The sequence below is a fragment of the Phascolarctos cinereus genome, unplaced genomic scaffold, assembly GCF_003287225.1.
Source record: "Phascolarctos cinereus isolate Bilbo 61053 unplaced genomic scaffold, phaCin_HiC Scaffold_3;HRSCAF=262, whole genome shotgun sequence".
In the NCBI taxonomy this organism is placed as follows: domain Eukaryota; kingdom Metazoa; phylum Chordata; class Mammalia; order Diprotodontia; family Phascolarctidae; genus Phascolarctos; species Phascolarctos cinereus.
The window spans coordinates 226,602,799-226,628,946 of NW_027555736.1; the positions used below are offsets into that span (position 1 = coordinate 226,602,799).

A 26,148-nucleotide genomic window follows, 5' to 3' on the forward strand; every position below is an offset into this window, starting at 1 on the left:
GGACCTGAGTTCAAATCCAGCCTGAGACACATAACACTTAGTAGCTGTGTGACTCTGGGCAAGTCACTTAACCCCAATTGCCTTACAAAAAAAAAAAGTAATAATGTTTTAAATGTATACAACACATAGTATCACAAAGGAAACCAGTTCTACCGAAATACGGTGATCAAAACTTTTTTTTTTGCCTTTTTTTTTTAGGCAATTGGGGTTAAGTGACTTGCCCAGGGTCACACAGCTAGTAAGTGTCAAGTGTTTGGTCTGAGGCCGGATTTGAACTCAGGTCCTCCTGACTTCAGGGCCAGTGCTCTATCCACTGTGCCTTCTAGCTGCCCTGTGACCAAAACATTTTTAAAATAAGTTCATGTATCCCAGGTTAAGAATTCCTATTTTAGATATGCTCCAGTTTGCAAGTATCTTCCCTAACTGGGTCCCCAGAACTGAACATACACACACACACACACACACACACACACACACCCTGGTGTATATGTGTTTATATATAAATGTGTTTTACATACATACAAACATGAATGTATATGTATCTGTATAAAAATAATTTCTATGGCTACCATTTATATAGTACTTTAGAGGTTTGCAAAGCACTTTATGAGTATTGTCTTATCCTAATAAAAACCCTGGGATAGAGTTACCATTATTATCCCCATTTTATAGATGAAGAAGCTGGGGGAGACCTAGGTTAAGTGACTTGCCTGGGATCGAACAGCTGTTAAATATCTGAGGCAGGGTTTGAACTCAGGTCTTCCTGATTCCAGGTCCAACTCAATTCAATTAGCATTTATTTATTTGCCACATTCATTAAGTGCCAGGCACTACATTAAGCACTGGGGATACAAGTAAGAAAAAGAAGAAGCTCCCTGTCCTCAGGGAGCTTACAGTCTACTGGGGAAAACACAAAAAACGAAGCTGAAAAGTAGGGGATAGAGCACCAATGGGTATGTTGTTCCATGGAGCCCTCATTCTCTCCCCTGGGTCACCTAGTATACAAGAAGCTTGGGATACGATTTGAAAGTGAGAGGAAGCCAACATTTACCTGTGTACATGCAATTTCTCCAAAGCCTAACTGAGGTACCACCTCCTCTATAAAGAGTTTTGTGACTCCCCACCCCATCCTCAGAGATGTTCTCTCCTTTACTGTTTCATCATACTCTGCCTGAACTTCTTCTAACATGATCCCATCTAACACAATTGTGTTATATGTCCTCTGTTTTCCACACCCCCCAACTCCCCATCTCCTACCTCAGCCTGTAAACCCTTCGAAAGGATGGTCTTTGATGCATTTGTTTGTAGAACCAGGGTCTACCAGAGCTCTTGTAAACAGTAGGCATTTAATCAGTATTTGTTGAACTAAATTAAATGTTGCTTAGGTCAACATTAAATGAATTTGTATTCTTTGGCAACTAGGTGGCTCAGTGGATCGAGTGCTGGGCCTGGAGTCATGAAGTTCTGAGTTCAAATCTGTCCTCAGACACTAGCTATGTGACCCTGGGCCAGTCACTTAACCCTGCTTGACTCAATTTCCTAGTCTGTAAAATGAGCTGGAGAAGGAAGTGGCAAACCAGTCTGGTATCTTTGCCAAGAAAACCCCAAATGGGGTCATGAAGACTCAGATACAACCGAAACAAACTGACCAATTCTTTGAACACCTATTAACTGGTAACAGGGGGTTGGTGAGTCAGAAGTCTTTTGAGGCTGGCCGATAGAAGACAGCCTGGCATTTTTAAATTGCCACAGATAATCCCCAAAGCGGAAAGTCCACAAACCAATTCTGAACACTTACATAATTCTGACTGTCCAAGGCAACAAAACTGACCCAAAGTTTGTCTTTTCCTATAGCACCAGCAGACCCTCCAAGGACTGTTATTTTGACCAACAAATTAGTGATGCCAAGGCTGTGGAATCCACTTCAATATACATTATTGAGTTTTATTATTTCTTGCCCACAAATAGCACTCTGCCACACTAGTTAATCAACAACGCATTTTTTAAATTCTTACTAGGGGCCAGCTACTAAGCCCTGGGAATACACAGGCAACAGTGAAACCATCCCTGCCCTCAAGGAACTTACATTATAGACCACATCTACACATTAAATAGATGCGTAATAAATACAAAATGTTCACAACAGAAGAGCTGCTAGGTGGTGCAATGGATAGAGCACTGAGCCTGCAGTCAGGAAGACTCATCTCTGAGTTCAAATCCAGCCTCAGACATTTATGAGCTGTGTCACCATGGACAAGTCACTTCACCTTGTTTGCCTCGGTTTCCTCAGTTGCAAAATGAGCTGGAGAAGGAAATGGCAAACCATCCCAGTATCTTTGCCAAGAAAATCCCAAATGGGAGCACAAAGAGTCAGACACAGCTGAAACGGCTGAACAACAACAACAGAAAGAAAAAAGGAGAGCTGTGGTAGTGGTGACTAGGGAGGGGGATCAGGAAATGTTTCATGGAGAAAGTGGAATTTGAACTGGGTGTTGAAGGAAGTCAATGATTCCCAGAAATGGAAACTAGGAATGAGGGCGCTACAGGGATGGAGAGTGGCTAGCACAAAGACACAGAGACGAGGTGTATTCAAGGAACAGTGAGGAGACTGGATCACAAAGGGAAGGGAGAGAAGTAATGAAGAGGACTGGAAAGGTGGGGGGGGGGGATCAGGTTGGGAAAAGCTCTAAAGACCAGAAGAGTTTAGGGTTGATTCTCAAGGCCACAGAGAGCCATTAGAGTTTGCTGAGCACGGAGGCGACATGATCAGACCTGCACTTTAGCAAAATTACTTTGGCTGCTGGCTGCTGGGTGGGGAATGGGCAGAAGAGGGGAGAGGTTTGAGGTAGAGAGACCAAATAAAAGACTATTGCAATATTTTCAGGAAAGAAATGATGAGGACCTGAAGGAGAGCAGCAGCTGTGCAACGAGGAGAGGAGGGGATGTATTTGAGAGAGATTGTGGAGGTAAAATCAATAAGATGTAGTAACCAATCGTACACGTGGGGTGAGTGAGAGAGCAGTAGAGGACAACCTCAAGGTTTCAATTCTGGGTAACTGGGAGGATGGTGAGGCCCCTGATAGCAACAGGGAAATTTGGAAGAGAGGTGAGTTTGGGGGGGAAAGTTCTGTTTTGGAAGTGTTAAGTTTGAGACATTTCTGGTATATCCCATTTGAAATGCCTACTAGACAGTTGGTGATGCAGGATTGATGCTCAGAAGAGAGACTAGGGTTGGGGAGATATATATATATATACATATATATATATATATATATATATATATATATATATATATATACACATACATACATACCATACATATATATATATATGTATGGTATGTATGTATGGGAGTCATCTGCATGGAGATAATTGAATTCATAGGAACTTGTGAAATCACCAAGTAAGAGAGAAAACAATAGAAGGCTCAAGGCAGAGTCTTGTGATATATCCATTATTAGGAGATATGACATAGATAATGAAGAAGATAAGTGGAGAGGTAGACAGATTGATAGATGATAGGTATAGCTATAGATTGAGAGATATATGTGTGTTTATATATAAACATGAATATATATACGTATATGTATAAAAAATAATAGCAATGGCTGATTGAGAAGGAATGGTCAGATAGGCAGGAGGAAAACCACAACAGGGAGGAGTCAGGAAAACCCAGAGAGGACAGAACATACAGGAGAGGGTAGCCAATAGTGTCAAGGGTGGCAGAAGGGTAAAGGAGAATTGGAACAGAAAAGATTTGGCAATTAAAAAATCATTGGTGGGGGAAGTTAGGTTGCACAGCAGATAGAGCACCAGCCCTAGAGTCAGGAGGACCTGAGTTTAAATCCTGCCTCAGACACTTACTAGCTGTGTGGCCTTGGACAAGTCACTTAACCCTGATTGCCTCCTGGGGGGAAGGTCATTAGTGACTTTTGGAAAAATCTGTTTTGGAGGAAGTTTAAGAAGAGAGAAAGGAGAAGAAGTGAAGGCACCAAGTGCAGATGCCTTTTCCAAGGATTTGCCTGAGAAAAAGAGATATAGGATATTTAGCAGGGACGATGAGAGTTTTTTAAGGATGGGGAAAGCATGGCCATGTTTGTAGGCAATAGGGAAGGAACAGGAATATAGGGAAAGATTGAAGATTAGAAAGAAGGAGATAATAGAGAGTGGCAATCTGCTAAAGAATCTTAGAAGAGACAGGATAAAGAGCAAAAGAATTTTTAAAAAGATTTTAAGTAGCTGTGTTGGCCTTGGCGAAGAGAAAGCTCAGCTCTTTATCAGACTGGAGGGAGGGAAAAAATGTGAGGGATAATGCGAAGGTTTTGTAAGATGACAAGAAGGAGGTGTTGATGAAGAGGCGGGGAAAGGAAGGAGTTCTCATGGAATAGCCCAGACTCATTTGTTTTGTGTGAGGCAAGGCATTCTGCTGAGAAGATGGGGGAAGATGTTGTCGAAGGTTTAATGAGAGAAGAAAAAGTTCACAACAGCTTCTCTGGGGGATAGTGACATAACCAACTAGGGAAGAGTAGGAAAATTGTCTTGCTGTAGCAAGGGCCCATTTGATAATAGACAAGGTAATTTTGTGGTGGAGCCAATCATCATGGTTGAAAGATTTCCACCACCAGCTATGCTCAGCAGCACCTGAGTAGAATCAAAGGAGGTGGATGCTGAAAGTAATATCAACTTGAGATTTGGAAACAGTTGGTGAGTAGATAAGGGAGACGGGGAATCAAGGTACACTAGAGTAGAGTTGAACTGAAGGGGTTGAGATCCAGAAGGGAAGGGAGAATAGCCAGAGGAAGGGTGATGGCCTGGCAAAAGAAAATGAGATGGGCAGATTGCAGGTCACAACTAGTATGAAGAATAGCATTGGGAGGAGAAAGGCATGGAGAGAAATGGAGTGATAGGGAATTGTGTTCAGGTAAAGGAATTGTTAAGTTCTTGATTAAGGAAGTGGAACACTTTAAGGTGAAGGCAAGATCGAGGGTATGCACATCTTGGGGGTAGCTGAGTAGAAGAATAGGTCATAGGAGCTGGGAAGGTTGAGGAATTAAGAAGTGAGATTATTTGAAGGAATATCAATATGTATGTTTGAGTCCCCTAGTATGAGGCAAAAGTTGGGGAGAAAATGAATACTACAACCAGGCACTGAAGTGAGAAAAGAAGAACAATGTATTGTGGGTTGGTGGATAACAGCTGCCAGGATTATTGGATCGAAGGACCATAAATATAGAAATGGATGATGATACAGGGAGACTCTGCAAGTAGCCAATGGGAGTAGGGACCAATATTCTGACCCCTGATCCGGGACCAGAGAGTCAAGGGATATGTGAGAAGATGCAACCAGTACTGGAAAGGAAGGCCTGGGATAGGGGTGGGGATATAGTGTTTTCTGGGGGGAGCCAGGTATCAGTAAGAGAAAAAAGATGGAAGGAGTGTAAGAGAAACAAGTCTAAAATAAAGAGATATTGCAATGGAAGGAACAGGCACATGTCCAGTAATTTCTCAAATACTTGCCAGCTGTCACAATCAATCAATTAATCAATAAGCATTTATTAAACAAGTATTATTTGCCAGATATTGGTGATAGAAAGGCAAAACTTAAGTAATCCTTGCCCTCAAGGATCCCACAGAAGGAGACAACATACACACAAATAAGTGTGATTGGGGGAAGCTAGGTAGAGTAGTGGATAGATCTTGGGCTTGGAATCAGGAAGAGACTCATCTTCCCCTCAGACCCTCACTAGCTGTGTGACCCTGGACAAGTCACTTAACCCTGTCTGCCTCAGTTGCCTCATCAGTAAAATGAGCTGGAGAAGGAAATGGCAAACCACTCCAGTATCCTTGCCAGGAAAATCTCAAAATGAAGTCATGAAGAGTCAGACACGACTGAATGATTAGAGGCTCAAGTCCAGCTGTATGAGACTCTCCTCATTGGTGAAAATTAATTGCTCATCAACTCTGCCCCTCAGGAAGGCTTCTGCTTCCTTAAGCATATAACAAATACAAGATAATTGAGCAGGGGAGGCATTAGCAGATGGGGAGATTAGGTGATAGCATTTGAGTTGAATTTTTGTGGAAATTCAGAATTCTAAGAGGCAAAAGGGAGAAAAGAGAACATTCTGGGCATGGAAGATACACCATGCAAAAGAGCAAGATAGAATAGGGTAGGACAGGATAGGACAGAGAAATATCATGAATGTGGAAGAATCAGCCTAAATCCACTCATACTGCTGGAAAATCTACTCAGAATATAGTATTGAGGATGGATGAGGTCAGTAGAACTGGCTTTCTAAGGGAAGAATAGCGTGTTGGCTATTTGCCCAAATATTTCTGAGTTAGGGCATCCCCACTTTACCGAAAGCCTTATAAAAGATAAACAGGACACTGGCCTAGGGGTTGTTTGTCAGAAGGGAACCGGGGACCCGAAGTCATGGCCTTCCCCTTCCTCTAGCCCTTTTCCTCGCCTCCTCTGAGAGTTTCCACCAGTGGCAACATTTACTGTAAATTCTATGCACTGAAGGGCCTGGGCAAACCCCTAAGGCTGATGGGAGGGGCCTTGAGGTGGGAGGGCAGCTTGGGGAAGAACATGGCAGCTCTGACAACCTCTCAGTCACTGGGGGCTGGCCCAGCTTTCGGGAAGTGACACTTAGTCCATTCTCTTTGGGGTTCCAGGCTCCAATATTAACTCTTTCCCAGATCTCCTCAGTAAACAGGTTGCCTGGCCCTATACAGCCCTAGGGGTGGGGTGCGGAGCCCAATAACCGACGGTTTTTAACCAGAAAACCACCTGTGACAGGAAATCTGTCATTACCTTGGAAATGGAAGACTTGCTGCTTCCTGCTGGGGGCCCCAGAGAAACCAGCCCCACCAGCCTGCCATGGCCAAGACTCGGCCAGCAGCCAGACGGGCACTTAAAAGAAAGAGGGGTTCGATTTCACATTAAAAAGGAAATGACATACTTACTCTCCTTATCCCCACCATCATCCCTGCTCTTACCACTTCTGACATTTCTCCTAGTTCTCACATGTCCAGGGCTGGGCTCAACCACAGCTACAGTGCTCTCACCCCTCATTCCCTGTATTTTCCCTTAGAGGCTCCCTGTCCCAACTCCTACTGCTGTCAGAAGTCATTCAGAGCAGCTGTTCCAAACAGTTATGAAGTCATTTCATTCCATATCCAATTTGAATAGAGATCAGAGACCAGGAAATAGAAGGGAACAGCACCGTGCACCATTCTTACACCCCAATCAAATTCCTTACCATGTTATAGTGATTTATGTAACTCTGGGAGCAAGGACCCAAGCTTTATATCTACCTGTGGTCCCTGAGACGGGCTTGGCAAAGAATGGAAGGTGTGAACTAGAGGGAGATCAAATTTGAAGTCAAAAGACCATTTACTTGCCTGTAGACCTTTGGGCTGGTCTAGATCAGGGGTGGGGAACCAGCAGCGTAGAGATAACCTCTGAAGTCCCTTCTAGCTATGCTGATAATGACGTGGTTGGCAACCAAGTGGCACAGTGGATAGAGTGGTAGGCCTGCAATCAGGGAGCCCCTGAATTCAAATTCAGCCTCAGACACTAGCTATGTGACCCTGCGCAAGTTAGTTAACGGCTCTCTGCCTCAGTTTTCTTAACTGTAAAATGGGAACAACGGCACCACTTCCCAAGGATATCATGAGGATCAAATGAGATAATATTTGTAAAAAGGATTTAACATACCGCCTGGCACATAGCAGGCAATAAGCAATTCTAGGAGGCAGCTGTTAATATTTCTTTTACAGCTCTGGAAATTAATGACCTATGCTAGAATTCCCTCCTTCCCCCTCTCCTCAAATCACTGTGGGTTAATGGGGGACCCTATCCCTCCACTATGAGTGTAGTGGAGGTGGGGGGCAAATGCTTCTGCCCCCCCATCTGTTTGTTTCATCAGTTAAGGGAAATTGGAATGAGAGAGACTCCTTTTATCAATGAAGGGTGATGATTGCTCTAATAACGTGCACTCTTGGAGAATTTCCAGGGTACTGTGGCATCCAGTAACTTTGCCCAGGATGATAGTAATGTGTGGCCATTAATGTGTAGGAGAATTAGAATGGAAGGAGAGATCATCCTGACCTGAAAGCCAGTCCTCCATGCTTCCTGGATTCATAAGTGTAAATGTGAGACTTTAGTATTTTTTTTTTCATGCTGAAAGGAAGGAGACCAGCAGAGTAGTATAGTAGGGGAACAAAAAAACTACAACATCGAATCTGAGGTCAGAGGACCCGAGTCCAAATCCCAGAGATGCTATTTATTACCTGTGTGACCTTGTGTGAATCGCCTCATCACACTGGGCCTCAGTTTCCTTATCTATAAACTGATTGGGGTGGGGAACAGCTAGTGGAAGTCCATTCTAGCTATGCTGATAATGACATTGTTGGCAACTAGGCGGCACAGTGGATAGAGTGCTGGGCTAGGAGTCAGGAGGACCTGAGCTCAAATCTGGCCTCAGACACTTACTAGTTGTGTGACCCTGGGCAAATCACTTGACCTCTGTCTGCCTTGGAGGCAGTTAGGCAGCTCAATGGGTAGAGGAAGTCAGGAAGACTCATCTTCTTAAGTTCAAATCTGGCTTCAGACACTAGCTATGTGGCCCTGGGCAAGTCATTTAACCCTGTTTGCCTCAGTTTCCTCATCTGTAAGACGAGCCAGAGAAGGAAATGGCAAACCACTCCAGTATCTTTGCCAAGAAAATTCCAAATGGAGTCATGAAGAGTTGGATACAACTGAAACAACTAAGCAATAATGAAAACTGATGGGGGTTAGACTGGATGACCTCTAAGCTTTTTCCCAGTTCTGAGTCTACGACCTTAGGGTGAGTTTAAGGATCTTAAATATATTCATGAGTATCTGACAGATGGGAACTCTGCATCAATCAAATAGTTTGGTGATGCTATGGAAGAGCTAGGAAGAAATTGAAGAGCTTTTAGAGAATCTCCAGGTTTTGACGTGAACGTAAAGATGAAATCATAGGCAGCCCCTGGAGTTTACTGAGTAGGGAAGTGACTCAGTCACACTTGTGTTTTAGGAAAATCATTTTGGCAGCTATGTGAAAGATGACTTGGAGAAGGACTGGGGAACCTACCAGAAAGTTATGTAATAGTCCAGACTTCCAGCTCAGCGTCTGTGATCTGTGGACCACACAAGGCATGATGTGTTGTAAAGGAAGGTAAAGATAGAGGGCAGTTGTGGGGAAAGTAGGCCAGGTTTTGTCCTCATTCCACTATGTGTGGTTCCCCTCCCCATAGTGAGCCACAGCCAGATAGGGTTATTGGCTGTTCCTCTTACACATAAATAAGAAGAAATGGCAGCTCAGGGTAAGGGCTAAACATAAACAAGTTAACAGGAAACTGGAAATTCCTAAAGAGCTTGTGTCAAGTGAATTGATTATCATGAAACTTTGCCTATAACTTTGTAGGTAGCTCATACCCTAAAATCTCCTCCTCCCATTATTAAAACAGAACAAAACATAGGTTGTAGACTATGTGTGCTGTTTGCCAGGGGTTAGAGTTGGGGGAGGGCTAATGTAAAAGAAGTGAAAGGGAAAAGGTTACCAATTCGAAGGGAACAGCTTTTGGAAGAGGAAATCCCCTGGCAGCTAGATGGTACAAGGGATAGAGCTCTAGGCCTGAGGTCACGAAAGACCTGAGTCCAGCCTCAGACACTTTCTAGCTGTGTGACCCTAGGCAAGTCATTTGACCTCTGTTTGCCTTAGTTGCCTCATCTGTGAAATGGGGATAATAATAGCACCTGTATCTGGGGATCAAATGAGATAATAATTGTAAATGTGCTTGGCACATAGTGTTATATAAATGCTAGCTGTTATTATGTCAGGCTCATAGTTCTAGAGCTGGAAAGATCTTAGAGGTCAGCTAGCCCAACTATCTTCTTTTACAGCTGAGGAATCTTAGTGAGGTACTTGCCCAAGGTCACACAGGTAGCAAATGATAGCATTGGAAATGAAACCAGGTCCTCTGCCTCCTAAACCACCAGGCTTTTCCACTATGACTTGCTTCAGAGTGTTTGAGTTGTGTCTTGAAGGGTTGATGGGAATTGGGCAGATGGACCCGGAGGGAAAGGGCATTCCAGACAGGGCATTCTTGAAGCAGGAACGACAGGGTGTATTCAGCTACAATAGATGACTTCCTATTCTCCAGAATATAGAAGAAAATATGATTTGGAAGGTAGATTGGAGTCCAATTATGGAAAGCCTTGAATGCCCCCTGAAATAATTTGTATTCATTCAGTGAATACATGGAAGATTTTTAAAAGAAAGAAACAAGTCCAAAATCATTGATTCTGGTGTTTAGTGGGTCTGCGTTCATGTCATGAATTAGAAACCAGATATATTAGAGTCTCATTTTGTTGTGTTTTCCAGTGTAACACATGTGCCGCCCCCAAGAGTCTAGACTGTTTCTGATCATTGATGATAGAAATGTCACAGTTAATAACTAAACTGACCCAGTAGCACAGATCACCCCAGGGGAAAAGTGAGGCCTTGGTTTGGACATTTACTCCTTGATAAGAGATTTTCTCTCCATCCTGTTATCCTTTCCCCATTGTGGTTTTGATATATCATGGGTCAGCATAAGAAAGTAAATGGGAATTTTTTGGGAGTTTTGCAGAAGCCACAGATACTACGTGAAGGCCAGCAGACGACACAGAAAAAGGTTAGAAACTCAGAAATGCATAAAACACATGTATAGTATAGTATAATGTCAACATATTTTATCTTTTAATACTCTAATAGTTCAGACTTCTCTGGCACAAAGGGAGGGCCAAAACATTTGATGCAGATTTTCCAGATCGTGGGGGTGCTGTGCCCCTGACCTCCATGATGTGGAAGGGATAACTGTAGCCCCACACTCAAGACTGATGCTCACCTGTAGGCTTGTCCCTTTTCATCTGGAGGGAATTGCCTCAGTTCCATGGTGCAAATTAAACTGAGTTAAGTTTAAATAGAGGCAAAGTATCTCCAACAAAGGAGGTATAAGAGAAATGATAAATGTGGGAATGAGCCAGGTATGGTGGAAAGAACATGGGCCTAGAGGTCAGGAGGCTCCCAGGTTGGTCACTGTCACTTTCCCTCACTGGGTGGCAGTTTCCTCGGAGAATCTTTAAGATTCCTCTCCATTCTAAAAAATTCCATGGTTCCTTATACAAGATTGGAGGATTAGCTCAAAGTCACACAATATTTGATAATTATTCTAACAGGATGCCTGAGTCCTGACACCTTTTGCTCTCACCTCTTATTTTTCCCCCGTAAACACATAGAAAGGTCAGTTAACATAATTGCGCGTGCATGAGGTATGAGATGTTACCTAATGCCACTCCTACAGCCAGCCATAAGCAACTTGGGACTATGGGAACAAAATAGGGAATTTGCACTGAGGAAGAGGGTATAGTAGGGGTCTTTCAAGGAATTCCTCAGTGATGGGGAATTCCCCCATCAACTCCACCATCAGGGGAGCCAGCATTTCCTAGTTCCACTGTAGTTTAGTTAACCCCTTACCCTCTCGGGGCTCAGCCCTCTCTTCTTCCTCCTTTTGCCTTAGATAACTACTTGGATTTTCTAATCCCAGTTGCAAATAAACTGAAAGCACCCTTTCATAAAGATGTGAATTAAATCATGTATCCAAGAAGCTCCATCCTGTCTCACCACATACTTGACTAGAGGGAGGAGGAAAACACCCGGTATGTGTAGAATACTCTGCAAGGCACCAAGTGGTGACACTGTTTAAATATGACACCATCTAGGCCCTCAGTATATGCATAGTATAGTAGGGGGATAAGGCACATAAAGCTATAATATATAGTGAAACATAATGGATTATGGAAGTGGAATGGGCTGTCTGGGAGTGGGGAGAGGGAGAAGTAAGAGAGACAGTCAAGGGTGCCCTCCCCCTCACTAGAGGTCAGGGAGGCTGGATAATCACTAGTTAGCATTGTCATGGAGGGGAATCTTGTTCAGGTGTGGACTCAGTGGCCTGTAAGACACCTTTCTGAGCTGAGATTTTGTAATTCTGAGATTAAGTGCCCCAAAGCAGTATAAATCAAATGCTATGGAAGTTGCAAAGAGTGGTGAAGAATGCCTCCTCACTGGGCAGATTGGGGCTTTGAGGGTGGGTGGGTGGCATTTCAACAGATGGGCTTTGGGATGGGAATAGGGATGAGGAAAATCCATGTGGAGAGAATGTTATGAATACAGGCACGTAGGTGGGTTGTGTCCAGAGAAGAGTGAGGAATCTGGTTTGGCTGAAGCGTAACATGTGGGGAGGGGAGTAATAAAACCAGGACAAAACCTTTCTTATTTCCCCCACAGCTGCACTCTATGTTCATCTTCTCAGACACCTAAAAGTAGCGGCTCCCCATACACACAAATTTGATAGGCCATATCTCTCTTCATGTTGTCATAGGTTCATAGAGTAAGAAGCCTAGAGTATTGCAATAGCTTCCTAGTTGGGCTCTTTACCTCAAATTTCTTCCCACTCTAATCCATTCTCAGCCCTTAAGTGGATAATGATGATCCTTCACTCAGATGCCTAAATGATTAATAAATCTGACTGTGTCACTCCCTCACTCAACAAAATTCAGTGGTTCCCTATTACCTGTAGGACCAACTACAAACACTTTTCTCTCTTCTCTCTTTCTTCTTAACCCCTTACAATCTGGCTTCTGACCTTATCATTCCACTGAAACTGCTCTCTCTTACTAATCATCTCTTAGTTTGGCATTTAAAGTCCTTCATAACCTGGCTCCAATCCACCTTTCATTCCTACTTTGTTCATCCTCTTCTCATATTTTACATTCCAGGCAAACTGAATTTCTTGTTATTCCTCACACATGACATTTCATTTCCCATCTCCACGCACAGGTTGACCCCCTTGCCTAGAAAGCACTCTTCACTCACTTCAACCTCTACATATCTCTAGTTTCCTTCAAAACTCAGCTTAAGCCCTACTTTCTTGAGGTCTATTCTGATTCTCACGGCTGCTAACGCCTCTCCCTAAATTATATTGATGTGTGTGTTGTTATCTTGTGATGATGTGCGTATATGTATGTATACATATATGTGTATGCACATATGCACACACATATGTGCATATATACATACATATATAATTATATACTATATATACACTTACATAGCCCCCTTTACTGAAAGAAAGGGTTGAATACATCTGAGACAGATGCCTCCAGGATGGGGCAAAAATCCTATTCTGTTCCAAGATCTAGGGAACTGTTAGGGTCTGTGATTACCCCTGGAAAAGATAATGTCTTAAAGTGGAGGAAATTGATTGAGGGCAAGAAGTGCATAAGAGTCTTGTAAAAATGAATGCTAAAAATTGTCTTCACATATAATTGGGAAAAAAGTACCATTAAAAAAAGTTTTTTAAAGTGCATGACAGATTAGAGGGAAGGTCAAGGGCCTCAGAGTACACGGCTGTAGCAATGAATGCCATGTCTCCTCCATTTTGAAGAAAGCTTTGCTTTATCTTTCCATCCTCATGCCCTTTGTCACTCAGTTTCTCAAAAAGGCCATCTATGATAGATGCTTCCACTTTTCTCTCTTCTTTCTTTCTTCTCAAGTCCTTACAGTCTGGCTTCTGACCTTATCATTCCACCGAAACCACTGTCTCCAAAGTTACTCATAATAATCTCTTAGTTGCCAAATCCAAGGCCTTTTCTCAGTTCTCATTCTCTTTGACCTCTCAGTAACTTTAGACGCTGTTGATCACCCTCTACTCCTTGAGACTCTCCTCTCTCTGCTTTTCAGGACACCACTCCCTCCTGGTTCTCCTCCTACCTGTCTGACTGTTCTTGTCTGTCTCCTTTGCTGGATCCTCATCCAGAACATGCCTTCTAACCACAGGTATCCTCGAGGATCTAGATCATGCCTTCTGACCATAGGTATCCTCAGGGTTCTAGACTGGGTGCTCTTCTCTTTTCCCTCTATACTATATCATTTGGAGATCTCATCAGCTCCCACGGATTTAATTATCATCTCTATGTTATAATTTTCATATCCACCTATCCTGACTCAAACTCTCTGCTGACTGCCAATCACACATCTCAAATTAGATGTCTAGTAGCTATCTTAAACTCCACAGCACTGGACTTAGGGATGCAGTACCCCCACTATCTGCAAAATCTGCATAAAAAATTTTGGACCTCCCTTTGTACCAGAGAAGTCTGAATTTTTTTTTCTTTTATGGGATGTTTATAGTACCTTATTGTAAAATTTGGGTATATTTACGGTATTAAAAGATAAAATGTGTTGGTATTATATGATATATAATAATTTTATAATAAATTACATATTTTGTACATTTCTGATTTCCTAAACCCTTTCTGTGTTGCCTGCTGGCCTTCACATATCGTCTGCGGCTCCCCCAAATTCCCATTTAATTTCTTATGCTGACCCACGATATATTAAAACTGCAATGGGGAAAGTTGCGATGTGGAAGAGATAATTCAGTGTCCAAAACAGAGCTCATTATCTTTCCTGCTAAGCCCTCCTCCCCCTACCTTTTCTATTGCTGTACAGGGCAACACCATCCTCCCAGTCCCTCAGACTCACAACCTAGGAGTCATCCTGGATTCCTCACTGTCTCTCACCTCCCATATCCAAGCTGTTGCCAAAGTCTATTGAGTCACCTTTGCAATGTCTCTTAAACAAGCCCTCTTCTTTCCTCTGACACTGCCACCTTTCTGGTCCAGGTCCTCATCACCTCACGCCTGGACTATTCTAATAACCTGCTGGTGGGTCCCTCAAGCCTCTCTGTACTCCAATCCATCCTCCATTTAACCACTGAAGTGATTTTCCTAAAATTCAGGTTGGATCACGTCACACCTCTATTCAATAAACTCTATTGACCATATAGCACCGCCAGGATTATAAACGCTTTGTTCGGCATTCAAAGTCCTATAATCTATTCATCTTCTACCTTGCCAATCTTCTTACATTTTACTCCTCAGCACACACTCTGGGATGCAAAATAGGTTTTCAGTTGACACTGGCCTCCTGGCTGTTCCATGAACAACATACTCTGTCTCTCAGCTCCAGGCATTTCCTCTGCTTGTCCCCCATGCCAGGAATCCAGTCTAGCTTCCTTTAAGACCCAGCTAAAATCCCATCTTTTACTGGAAGCTTACCCCAACTTCACTTAATTCTAGTGCCTTCCCTCAACTAATTATTTAGCTTACTTTATATATATTGCTATACAATTGTTTCTCCCATTAGATTGCAAGCTCCTTGAGGGTAGGGACTGTCTTTTGCTTCTTTGTATATACTCAATGCTTAGCACAGTGACTGGAACATAGTTTATATAAATGTTTATTGATTAATTGATTGAATCACAGAGACTGAAGCCAAATGGTATATGTGGGGGCAAAGGAGTTGCTGAGGCCCTTGGTACTGCCTCTAATCATGAAGGGCTTTCGAGGCCAGAAGGCTAACGGGCCACACGCGTGCTGGACTTGTGTCTCAGGACCTAGCAGTGTACCAGACACATACTAAGCACTTACTAAATATTGATTAACTCTCTCCCAAGTGGTGGTTCCTGTTGCAGTCACTGCCCTAGTGGGGAATAAGATGAGGAGGAATGTTTATAGATGAAATGTGCAGGGCCTCCTGAAGCAATACAGAAAAACTAGAACTGTTTTTATTTGCCAAGAACGACAACAATGACACTCCTCCTCTACCCTCTCCCTTCAGGGAGAACCTGTATCTTTTCCAAAGCTTATCTCTATTTCTTTAAAATCTATTTTGCATTTCAAATACCTGATTTCTTTTTTAAAAAACGCAATATAGGGGGCAGCTAGGTGGTGCAGTAGATAAAGCAGGAGGTTGAAATCAGGAAGACTCAGCTCCCTGAGTTCAAATCTGGCCTCCGATGCTTACCAGCTGTGTGACCCTGGTCAAGTCACTTAACCTTCTCTTTGCCTCAGTTCCCTCATCTGTAAAATGGGCTGGAGAGGGAAATGGAAAACCACTCCAGTATCTTTGCCAAGAGTAGGACATAACTGAAAAAGACTGAATAACAACAAATGTCTCTAAAAGCCTACGTGAAGATAAAACTGTGCTTAAGCTAATTTATTCCTAGTCTGGATATATTTCTCCTGTTCAATAAACTCTAGTGGCTCCCTATTGCCTTCAGGACCAAATATAAAATCCGCTGTTTGGCTTTTAAAGCTCCTGAAAATCTGGCCCTTCCTGCCTTTCTGTTCTTCTTGCACCTTACTTCCCTCCAAGAAAGGAGATTCAGCGACGCTGAACTTGTGACTCTTCCTTGAAAGAGACATTCTATCTGCTGCCAGACAAGTGACAGAATTAAGATGCAAAAGGCATTTTTTGGATATGGCTAATGGCGAAATTTATTTTAGTGGACTATGTGTGTTATGAGGGTTTTATTTTTCATTTTACATAATTGTTCTGTGAAGGCGCACAGCGTGAGGGAGGGATGATAGATGCTTGTCTTAATTTTTTAAAACAAACCAAAAAAAAAAAACCCTAATAATTGATTGATCTAATCCAAATCCCTCATTTGTCGTTGTTCTGAAGAGTAAACAAAACCGCAAGGAGCTAAATGATTCGCTCAAGGTCACAAGCAGTAAATAGCAGGAATGGGCCTCAAACCAAGGTTTTTTGTTCAAATTCAATGATCCACTGGTGGGTGGTGGGTGGGGCTGAAGACAGAACCTTTCTGAGCCTCCCACTTCTCCACAAGCACTTTAGCCTAATGTCGTGAGAATAAAGAGCACTGAATTGTGCTTTTAACTGAACACCTCATATTTCTGAAAAAATTTCAGTTTACGCAGACTGAGGACTAATGTCCTCCAGTATACAACATCTCAGTGTCAGGCCGTAGTGATAATAGCTTAACCTTGACTTTGAGGTCAGGAATCTTAAGACTCTTGCAATGTGCTCCTTGGCTCCTTGAGGTGTGATTTTATTGGACCCATACCAGGAGGGTTATCCATAATAGGGCCAATTGTAAGCATTTGGAAAGGTTGAGTGGACAATTGTAGCAAAAGATTTTTTAAAAATCTTTGGAGTGTTTCCTTAAGTTTAAACGATGACTTATTTCTTGGCTAGGTTAGAATAGCTATGTAAATCCCAGAGTGACATGTCAGCAATTTAACCCCAGCTATACACTGAGTCCATCTGATGGACTTCAAGCAACCTATCAGATAATATATTTGCTTAAAATAAGCAGAATTTTTTCTTTCTGTTTTGAAAGAAGTAGGATGACATTTTAAAGTCATTCCATTTCTAAAAGCATACATGGGTGCTCGCTTCAGCAGCACATATACTAAAATTGGAACGATACAGAGAAGATTAGCAAGGCCCCTGCGCAAGGATGACACACAAATTCGTGAAGTGTTTCATTTTTTTTTAAAGTATACATGGGAGGCTGTAAAATAATGGTATCCCTCTCGGGGGGAGGAGGGAAAGAAAAAAAATTTTAAAAAAAGAAATTAATTATATCTGTCGTTGAAATAGCAAACTGTATATAATAGATTTTCAGTTTCATATGCAATCATTTGCTTTTATTATACTATGTTATAGAAATGCTTGTTTTATCCCATAAATTAAAAATAAAATACTTTAAAAATAAGCTGCCTCTCTTCACAGCTGAGTTAAGCTATTGCCCTAATTTTAAAAAAAAATTATTTAAGTAAAACAAAAATAGCATTTTTACCACTGAATGGTAAATTGTAAGATACCATAAAAATATTATTTAAAAAAAAATAATTCCTCTGAGACACATGGCATAATGTGATAGCGAGCTGGTCATGAAGACCTGCCCTCCATTTTTGCTTTAGATACATACTAGAAGTGTGACCCTTGGCCTGGGACTTAACCTTTCAGAGTTCTGGACCACTTTCTAAGATCATAAGTGGTAAAGCAGTCACTGAACTACATGGGTACAAGAAGCTTCCTCACCAAGCGCCCTACATCAAAGATAGCAAAGATCTCAACAGCAGCTGAAGTTCACCCAGGGATGAGCTAAAGTACACTATGTGTGAAAAAGTGACTGCCTAAGCAAATTAGGTATGAAAAAGATGAAAAAGCTTTCAAGGGACAAACTTGATTCAATTAAGAAAACCAATCATTTAAGTACTTAAACCATTTGATTAAAAGCCTATTTGCTTAAAAAAAACCGTTAATGGGCTCATAAATATGAGTCATCTATTTTTTAAAAGGAGACTCGGGTTTGTTAGGCAATCTTTTATGGAATGATTTCAAGTGATTATTCATAGACATTAGAACTGTAAGGGACCTCAGAGAATAACTGAGTAGAATCTAAGTCCTTGGGGGTAGGGCTTATCTGGTTCTTTTTTCCCCTCTGTATCCCCAGGGATTAGTATAGTGCCTTGCATACTGCAGGCACTAAATAAATGCTTGTTGAATTGAATCACTAGTCTGATTCCTTAATTTTATAATAGGGTAACTGAGGACCAGAGAAGTCTTATAAAGCTCCAAGTCATCTAGCTAGGTAAGCCAGAAGCGGGGAGGGGTGGGCAAGAATCTAGGTTTCAGCTCAGTGACTAGAAAGCAATGAAACCATCTTTAAAAATGGTTTCTGGGGGCAGCTAGGTGGCACAGTGGATAGAGCACTGGCCCTGAAGTCAGGAGGACCTCAGTTCAAATCCAGCCTCAGACCAGACACTTGACACTTACTAGCTGTGTGACCCTGGGCAAGTCATTTAACCCCAATTGCCTAGAAATAAAAAAAGACATCCAAAAAGAGTTTCTAATCCAGATTTTACATTAATTTATGCCCTCTTTCCCCTACAGTCATTCTAAAATAATAAGGGTTTACTGAATTCTGTGTGAATCCAGGTCATTAGTTGTTCAGTTGTGCCTGACTGTATGTGACCCCATGGGGTTTTCTTAGCAGAGATACTGGAGTAGTTTGCCATTTCCTTCTCCAATGTGTTCCTAATTTATAGAGGAGGAACTAAGGCAAACAGGGGTTAAGTAATTTGCCTGGGGCCTCGAAGGTAGTACTGGATCTGAACTCAGATCTTCCTTACTCTAAGCCTAATGCTCCATCCCCTATAGCCCCCTAGCTGCCCCATGAGTAGAGAACCGTTTTATAGACAATCAGGAAGAAGAATATAGATATTCATATGCAGAATGTCCCTAAACTCTTAATGCAGTTTTAAGATTTAACAGCTTAAAATTAAACTTTAATCATTTAGCTATGCACTAAGACTTTTGGGACATTGTATATGATTGTTATATATCTCAAGATGCTTCCTAATTTAGAAAAAAAAGGAAAAAAAAGATCCTTCCTAATTTTGTGAAAAAATAAAATAAAGATACAAGGTAAGCTAATTCTTTATTTATGTTGGCCAAAAACCAGAGACTCTCTTTCCAGGACAAGGCGATGCATAAAACTCCCACTACTAGGGGCCTAAGTTCAGTTTTGGAGAATCAGGTATGTGATTGTCGATTGAATTAAAAAACAAACAAACACAAGTGTAACAGCAAAGAACAAAAGAAAACTCACAAGGGAGCAAAGAAAAGATGGACAGCTCTCAACACAATGCATAGTATTTATTATACAGGCTTTCTTGAAGTGGAAATTTGTTGCTGTGTATTCTGAATTCCCTCTTACGTTCTGCTGTGCACATGGCAATGCTTTTTTTCTGTTCTTATTTGGTATTTAAGTTTTAATATTTAAGTTTTTTACTTAATGTTTCTTTTTCTTTTCTTATGGTATATTTACGTTTTAGTGTTTAAGTCTAAAATTTTAAAAATTAATAAAAAAAATTTAGAAACAAGAACAACAAAAACATATCACCACCTTGGTGTAGATGTGTACTCTATGTCCTGGGTCTGAAGCAATCCAGGGCTTAACTACGGAGGATACTCAGATACCTATAATAACACAACAACGTCACAGCCTCTGACTGCTTACCACGAAGCTTCAGCAGTCAAAGCTATCCACGAGAAACAGAGAAAAATGGAATGGAATGGAAAAACTTTTATTAAGTGCCTATCACCTGCCAAGCACCTGGGAGACATAAAGAGGCAAAAGACAGTCCCTCCCCTCAAGGAGCTTACAATCTAATGGGGGAGACAATAAGCAAACATATATATACAAGCTACATACAGGATAAATGGGAAATAGTTGCAAGGGAAGAGACTGGAATTAGCAGGGACTGAGAAAGGCTTCCTACAGAAGGTGGGATTTTAATTTGGATTTGAAGAAAGCCTGGGCAGGTAGTAGAATAAAGTACTATAAGAGCACAATGACACTGAGGAAATAGAAAACTCTTGCTAGCTGGCGCAAGAAAAGTAGGTCCAAGTGTGTTATAGATAGTAAAGCTTTATGTCAATTTAAAGTATTATTAATATAACTTCAAGTTCCCCCTGACCACACTGACCCCCAGACTCACTAAGAAGCTCTCCCCTACTCACTCAGCATTTTGCCTTGACTCTCTCCTGTGCACCAACTTTACTGTCACACTTATTCAGTAGCTTCAACTACAGTTATGTCTTCCACATTGCCGCTTTCCACAGTGTGGTTTTGATAGATAGCCAGTTGGCATAAGAAATTAAATGGGAATTTGGGGCGAGTTTTGCGGAAGCCACAAACAACACACGAGGGCCATAAGACCACACGGAGTCCATAACCAAATACTTAACCCAAATTTTATAACAGGGTACTGTAAACACCCCATAAAAGAAAAAAGAAAAAATTCAGACTTCTTCTCTGGTATGAAGAGAGAGCTGAAGTATTTTATGTTGATTTTCCAGATTGCTGGGGCGGGGGAGGGGGAGGTTAGAAAGGAGGATGCTGTGCCCCCCACGATATGGAAGGGATAACTGTAATCTCTCACCCAGATGTTTCTTCTTTACAAACTAGCACTTAAAATCACTACAATTTTCAGACAGGGATACTCTGGCTAGCTCTGTGACATTGAACAAGTCATTTCACATCCCTGACTTCCCTGTCTTCCTTCAAGTGCCAGCTAAAATCCTACCTCCTACAAGAAGCCTTTCCCAATCCCCTTTAATGCCTTCCTGATGTGATTATCTCCATTTCATTCTGTATAATTTTGTTTGTACCTAGTTGTCTGCATGTTGTCTTCCACATTAGACAGGAATCTCCTTGAGGGCAGAGACTCTGGTTGTTTGGTGGGGTTTACTTTTTGTTTTGTTTTTCTTTGTATCTCCAGCTGTTCCCATAATGTTTGGCAAATAGAATTCACTTTAAACTGTTTGTTAAAATGAAAAGGTTGGAAAAAAAAACCCATAAATAAAAATAAATAAATAAATAAAAATGAAAAGGTTGGAATAGTTCATCTCAAAGGTCCTTTTCTCATGTTCATTACTTTATGTTCCCATTTTCTAGAATGGGGAAAGGTTAGCCACCACACTAAGGGCAGCCAGGTGAAATACTTCAGGGCCTAAGGAAATTTGCTAGGTGACACAATGGATAGAGCATTGAGCCTGGAGTCAGGAAGACCTGAGTTCAAATCCTGCCTCAAATACTAGCTGTGTGATGCTGGGTAAGTCACTTAACCCTGCTTGCCTCAGTTCCCTCATATGTAAAATGCAAAAAAAATGGCAAAAACCACTTCAGTATCTTTGCCAAGGAAACTCCAAAAGGAAGTCGTGAAGAATTGGACACAACTGAAATGATTGAACGACAGCAAAAAAGGAAATTTATCTGTGAAGCTGTGGTAAAACCCATGGGACACAATATAAAACCACTCTCAATTAGTTATAACTGAAGGTAGCTTTATAAAAATACCTCCTTAATGGAGCAGAAGTTGGGCTGTGATTATAGATTAACATTATCTGAACAGGTTTTATACTGAGATGAGATCTACTCTCCACAGATGTTGATCTTGACCGGCCATCAGCAGGGCATTCATTTGTAGGACTCTTTGTTTGTTTTGTAGTATCAGTCACTCACACTTCCTTTGCCCATTCTCTTATGATAAACATCATGCAATTCTAGGTGGCTGGCATGAGATGTAACTACTGAAAAGAGTGTGCATGTTTGTGTGTGTGTGTGTGTGTGTGTGTGTGCACACACACACACACACACACACACACGTGCGAGCACACACACATGCAGGCAATTGTGTAAATTTTAAGCTGGAGTCCCTCCCAGGTCATATACAATTGATGTAGGAAAAACCTAAAGAAATAACAAGAAGAACCATTCAAAGTCTCATGAGATAGTACCATATTAGACAGTAAGCTTGATTTAAAGTAAAAAAAAAAAAACCCAGGCACAAATGTTGCCTGTCATGATTAGTCAACTTACTGACTATATGATTCTAGGTAAGTCACTCAATGTTTCTCAGTCTTCATTTACCCATCTGGAAAATGGGGAGAATAATATAGCACGTATGTCACAGGGTTGCTATGAGGATCATATGAGAAAGATTATGTGTACCTCTGCATTGTGAGACACAGCAAACCCGGTGTGTTCTGTGAACCAGTCACAATCACCTACACTCAGAGCCTCTCAGAGTTCCTTTCCAAAACATTTAGTGCTGTCCAGTCAATGTGGCCCTTCCTTGCAAACGCACTGCAATCCCAGAAGGTAGAACAATGGAGAGAGAGAGAGAGAGAGAGAGAGAGAGAGAGAGAGAGAGAGAGAGAGAGAGAGAGAGAGAGAGAGAGAGAGAGAGAGAGAGTCTGAGAAGCTGTATGTGTAGGTGATGGGGATGGGTTCGTGGAGAGTTCTGATATTGGTATGTCTTGGGCTTACAGGGTGATACATGTAACTTTGCAAACCTCAGAGCAGGGTTAAATACGTAACTTTGCAAACCTTAAGATGCTATGTATAAATACCAGCTATTATTATCCGAATGTTCTCTATTCAAAGAATAGAAACACAACTGCAAGAGAGAGGTGACAGGCTGAAACTTAGGGGAAGTGGGTTCTCATGCTGGTTCTACCCCTACCTAAGTAGAGCACTAAGTCACTTCCCTTCCCTAGTTCTGCTATTCTTTTAGGGACCCATCCAATGAAGCTAGAACTAACTCCATACTGTGGGTAACCTAAGGATAAATAAATGGTGAAGATAGTTCTAGATTCTTCTTAATTCCTGTTTCAATTAAAAATAGATTGTACAGTAAAGAGTTTAAACTAAGAGTCCAAGATATAAAAGAAACCAAACTGATAAGATAGGAAAATATATTTAAAACAAAAATGATGTTGCAAAATTTTTATTCATTTTGAACTTAAATACAAAAACATTTTTTTAAAAAAGAATATTTTCATGTATACAGCACAACATGAAAAGAGGATTCATTATAAAACCATTAATTTCCATTTCACACTGTTTACTTTTTTTTGAAAAACTTAAAACAAAAGTGTTTAACCAGGCGAAGTCCCTGGAAAAAAATAGTCCAAGCATGATGGCATCATTAGGATTATTGTGGAGTACCCTAGGAAAGTAAGATCTTTGCCATTCAAATTTCTTCCACCATGGAGTCTTATTTTAAATCTTACATTGCATCCCATTTCATGCCTAAATGTAGAGGAAGACTTTTACTACAGTAGGTAGAAATACTCGATCTTATCACAAGTTAGCAAGAACAATTAAAATAGTGTAACTGGGGTCTACTGCATGAGCAGGAAACAACCATCGACGGCAAGCTCTCTTACCCTTTTTTGCAGGCTGCAGAGTCCCCAGTTGGACTCTTTCCCACCCAGCCTGGCCCTGCTCTATCCCCCTAAACGTCGGTTTACCAGAAGCAACCTCATTGTTTCCTGGATTCTCTCCTCTTACTGAGTCTTGTGTCTTGAGGTCCAAACTCTGTCCATGAGGTATCCTCACCCAAATGCTGAAATTGAGAGTTCTTTTCCTTCTCCTTATCCTAGAAATGTGTTACATGTCTTGGTCTGAGCACCAGAGGCAGCTAGGTGGCTCAATGGATACGGCACTGAGACTGCAGGCAAGAAGACCTGAGTTCAAATCTAACCTCAGACGCTTACTAGTTGTGTGATCCTGGACAAGTCACTTAATTCTGTTTGCCTCAGTTTCCTCATCTGTAAAATGAACCAGAGAAAGAAATGGCAAACCTCTGCAGTATCTTTGCCAAGAAAACCCCAAATGAGATCATGAAGAGTCTGGCAACTGAACAATAAGAAGTTTCTTGGATTGGGATGGAAATTAAGGAGCAGGTAGGTGGTACAGTGAGTAGAATGCTGGGCCTGACGTCCCCAAATGCAGTCGTGAAGAGTTGGACATGACTGAATAACATCAACGAGGCACCAGAAATTCTAGTTATGGTTCTGTATAAATAAGAATCCATACATTATATTATGGCTTTTGGTGGGGGAGGGATATACCTGTTATTTCATCAGTTTAGGGAAGTCCAGGTGTGGAAACTTCCTTTCATGGATACAGATAGGAATCCATCCCTAACCATTATTAGTCTCAGAGAGTTGCCTGCAGCACTGAGAATTTAAATGATTTGCCCAAGATCCTATAGTCAGAGGTGAGACTTGAAAACAGGCAGTGCTGTTTCCAAGGCTGGCTCTCTCTCCACTCTGCCAGATTGCCTCTTTTGATATTGATAAAGTTGGCATATCTGAGGTCCAACTTAACCAAGACAAAAATAGTTGGTTCAGTTTTGGTTCTTCCTACCAGCATTAAGTAGACTATAATGGTCCCTGTAGACGTTCACTTAAGTATCATGTAACAATAACAACCAAAAATTTATGAAAGAAGTCTGATTAATATAATAAAAATGACAATACTATCTAAGTTAATTCATAGATTAAGTGCCACACCAAAAGGCTTCTTGAATAAATGAGAAAAAACAATAACCAAAATCATCCAGAAGAATGAAAGGTCAGAATAAGAAGAGGAAAAAAAAATAGAAAAAGTGAGAAGAAAGGGACCTAGAAATATCAAATATCTAACTATACTGGAAAGCAGTAATCATCAAAATTATTTAGGTTAAAAAATAGAAAAATTGAACAAATTTCTACACAAAACCAAGAAGCCGTTGAACATAATAGCACAGTGTTTAGCAAATCCAAAGTCTGCAAGTACAAGAGTAAGAAATCACCATTCAACAAGAACTACTGGGAGCATTAGAAAGCAGGCTAGTAGAAATCAAGTTTAGAACAACATCTCATATCATATATTATAATAAGTCCAAACGGATTCATGATATAGGTCCAAAAAGGTCACGCCTTTTACAAATTAGAGGAGCAGGAAAGGAGACATCTTTCACAGCCATGAGGAGGGGAAGAGTTGATGACCAAGCAAAGGATAGAGAGCATAAGTGATAAAAATGGACAATTTTATGACAAAATTTAAAAGTGTTTATACAAATAAATCAATCAGTTAGATTGAGAAGGGAAATAGTTAACCTGGGAAAAATCTTTACAAAAAATTTCTCAGATAAAAGCCTGATAGCCAACGTACAGTGAATCAACACAAACACGTAAGAACAGCCATTCTCCTAACAGATAAACAGTCAAATCATATGAATAGGCATTCTCAAAAGGAGAAATGCAAGCTATTATAACCATATGAAAAAATGCTCTGAATCACTAATAATAGGAGAAATGCAAATTAAAGCAAACTCTTAAGATTCTATCTCATACCCTTCAGATTGACAAAGATGACAGAAAGGGAAAATGACAATGGTCAGAGACCAGGCAAGCTAATGCATTGTTGGTGGAGCTGTTAACTGATGCAGTCATCCTGGGAATACTATGTCTTGTTCTCCTCCTTTGCCCACTCCATTGGCTGGAGGAACCTTGTGGACTTTGGAGGACAGAGAATTTGGACTTTTCACTAGCATCCTAACAGTGTCTCTGGAGTAACTATGGCAGAAGGCGATATGGCTATTGGATGCCACGACCAAGTGGATGCAACGAGGAAAGGCATATTCAAGGCTCTACAAAGGTTCCAGAAGAAAAGCTACCATATAACTAAAGGGAATGTGCTGAGGACTTGAACTAGAGGGCTTCTAGTAGTTGTGAGTGACCCCTTTGCCACACTGATGGGAGAGTGCATCAGACTTGTTTGGGGGCTATGGTGGGGAGGAAGAGTTTTGTATCGATTTTATCACCACAGTAAGTAACCATTTCTAAAAAGCTGATTATC

The 26,148-nt window shown here is 41.2% G+C and overlaps 1 protein-coding gene and 1 non-coding gene across 2 annotated transcripts in view; one reads left to right on the forward strand and one right to left on the reverse strand.

Moving 5' to 3' along the window:
• The window catches only part of BATF (basic leucine zipper ATF-like transcription factor), a 47,688-nt gene that overhangs the window by 6,337 nt on the left and 15,203 nt on the right, over nt 1-26,148 (reverse strand). The window lies entirely within an intron of this gene.
• Nucleotides 17,329-17,435, forward strand: LOC144456450 (U6 spliceosomal RNA). The gene has a single exon (XR_013485537.1). It is a non-coding gene; the product is annotated as a U6 spliceosomal RNA (small nuclear RNA).